Raw genomic sequence first — 3,300 nt, 5'->3', positions numbered from 1 at the left:
AGGTGTCATGTAGTGTTAATTTTGTCACCTATTTTTAATTTAGTCTTAGTCTTTTGCCAAATGTCCTTGTTAGTTTTAGTCATATTTAGTCATTAACATATCTTTTTTTGTTAGTCGAGTTTTAGTCGACTAAAAGTCTCGTCATTTTAGTTTAGTTTTAGTCAAAAGAGAACTCAATATATCAAGTTTTAGTCAAAACATTTGAGTCTTTTTTAAATAAATTATTTCTGAGATTATTTCTGATAACCATTTCAGTCAAATAGTTATATAAAAATAAATTATATAAAGTTATATAAATTTCGAGCCTCTTCCTTATTTCACCAGTTCAACAACAAATTCCTGTTAAACGACAAAAACAACCACTGAATGGGAAAAGGGTATTTTACAATAACTTTGAATGCAGCGCGAGGCTGGCGAGGCGAGTTTCAAGTGAACGCAACATCTGTGTTGTTTTTCAGACAACGGCATCTACAGAGTGTCGTACGTCTCAGTGTTGGAATCCTACACAGTGAAATACAGACAAACTTTTACACCGTTTAGCTGTCAGCATTTTAACTGTGTTTACTCCAGCTGCTAGCTAACGGTAGGCTAACGTTACCTGCTGCCAAGTGTAGTATTAACTAGCGTTAGATAACGATCGTTAAGGCACCAGTCGGTGCCGTATTAGCACTGGTCTCGGTACCCAACCCTAGTAACAGCTGAATATTCTATCTCATGATGAAAAAGTAGAGACGATTGTAGATGAAAATGAAGAGAGATTTTATCTCAGTTTTTATTTTATGCAAAACATTTTAGTCTCGCCTTTTTTCGTCAACAATAATGCATGTTAATTTAGTCTGACCGGCAATTTCCACTGGATGCGTAACGGCTGCGGATCCGCTCCGGAACGTCGGCGGAGTCATTAGGTTTCCATTAAAGTCAATGTGTGTATTTCCACTGACTGCGGAACGTCTGCGTTCCGACTGCGTCCCAGCTCCGGTGGTCCGCAGCCCTCCGGAGCAGATATGCAGAGCTTCTATTTTTGCCGGACGCCAGAGAGCTCCGCAGCAATTCAGCACACGGCAGATAGTGCGGGACAGGAAGTCGAGCACAGAAACAAAATAAAAATCCGGTTAATTTTCAAAATAAAATACACCGTGCTCACGACGGATCATATTTCCCTGCACTACACCTTGAAAACACAGCACAAAGTTGTTTCCCCTCTACTCCTCTGGATGGAAACAAACTGTTGTTGGTTTTGTGGTTCTATTCTATGTGAATTCGCAAGATATTGTGGGTCCTCGTGACTACAGCTGTCAGTCATGGCTGCAGCCATGCCACAACAAATCCGGACCTAGTGGGTATTGACGGACGGCGTAGCACACAGCCGTTCCGCAGCGGAGCCGGTCCACAGACGTTCCGCATCCAGTGGAAATCCGGAGTTAGTCAGCTTTTTTGGACATTGGCGCAGTCTCGTCATCGTCTCGTCTTAGTCATGGAAAAAAAGGTCGTTGACGAACATATTTAGTCTCATCTGATGAAATTAACACTAGTGTCATGTCACTCTTATGTAGATACCTTCAAGTAAAGTGTTACCAAATGTTTTATTTCTTTTTCAAATCTCCATTCTCTGTCCCCTGACTTTGTTCTGGTCCTTTGCCTAAACAGTAGCTGACTGACATGTTTACCACACCCCTGCTGGAGTTCCCACTCTGCCCACGACCACAAACTGTCACACCCGCAGAAAAGATTAACATCAGCCCACACTGCCATGACGACACCGGTGACAATGATGCCGACAGGCAATACCATGGCGACAGTAGTCATAGGCACACATTTGCGGTGTCAGTTAGGAGTCCTTATTTACTTTGCAAATGTCTTTACCAGTGGCGCTCACTTATTACTTCTGAGCCTGACTGACATAGTCTAATGGAAAATGAATTGGCTTAACCACACTAGATGCATGCCATATTACTCATGATTCTGGTTTGGTCCCTGAGGAGAGACATGAAAGGGGATGGATACCCGATGATAAGATCTATTGTCATGAATGAGAATGATGGGATGAGTAAACCCCTGAATAGGGCTCGTAGCCCCTTTGTAGCTGCAGTCAAAGTCAATGCCTCTTGCATATGCAGAGCTGGCAGCCGAGGATAATGTGCCTCTCATGTCCAAATAATGGCTGCTGTGCTTTGCACATCCTTATAAGATCCTGGCTACACAGTTTACCAATTCCAATGTTATCACTTGTTAAGCCTGCATTGATTTCAGGGGCGTCACGTTTCCTTTTTCATTAAATACCGCTGGGGGAAGAAGGGAGCTCTTTCATGCGTGGTTTACGTAAGTATTTGTACAGTGACTGGTTATGGGCAATTCCTGGGCTCGGCTTTATAATTGTGGGAAGAGAGGTCTCAGCTGGAATACAAGAACTGAAAGAGGAGCTTATCTTTTGATGAGCCCTGTGAGGACTCTATTGCCTAAAACCTTCTGGATGACAAATAAGCAGCTGGAGCTAGAATCTGAGTACCCTCTAGCTTCAAGTCAGTGTTAGCATGCTCACTATACCATATTTTAATCATACATTAGCAGTTGGGTGAATGAATGGGATTTTGAGTGCTTAGTGAAACCAGGATAACCCATATTAACATGAAGCAATTGAGGTCTGCACAATGCTTAAAGGGTAAGGGTTGTTTTTTTTGCAACCTGGACCTTATTTTCCTATGTTTTTGTGCTTACGTGACTAATGGGAACAACAATTTTTGAAATTGGTCCGGTATTAAAGGAGAATTCCGGTCGATTTCAACATGTAGCTATGTTGTTTGTTGTCACGTAGTGCTGTCAATAGCGAGAAAAACGAAAATAATCGGTGTTGCCTACACCGAGTTATGCTACTGCTAGCTTTCGCACCCATGCGGCTGAAACAGGGCAGGTTTTAAACGTGCTTTTAGCCTCTTAACATATTCAAGATGTCATCACAAGTGTCCTGCCATGTGAACTGATTCCTTCAGAGTGAACACAGTGAATATGGCTGCAGTAGATGTGAAAGAAATGCATAAAAGCTAATTCATACCTCTGTTTAGTTCCGGTGTTCCGGTGGTAAGATGGGAAGACGAGTGCCTAGGGACCGTCTACAAACTGCAACACCGAAAAGCGATACAAAAATATTTAAAAAAATAGGCATATGCTTATTTTTTAAAAGTGCTGTAGTACAACTAGCAGGAGACAAGTTATAATTGAGGTAAGCTTGAAGACACTACCTTATTTAATCATTAAATTAATAAATATTTTTGTTGTATCTCTTTTCGGTGTTGTAGTTTGTAG

The sequence above is a fragment of the Sander lucioperca genome, chromosome 19, assembly GCF_008315115.2.
Source record: "Sander lucioperca isolate FBNREF2018 chromosome 19, SLUC_FBN_1.2, whole genome shotgun sequence".
NCBI lineage: Eukaryota > Metazoa > Chordata > Actinopteri > Perciformes > Percidae > Sander > Sander lucioperca.
This window is presented reverse-complemented; position numbering follows the sequence as displayed.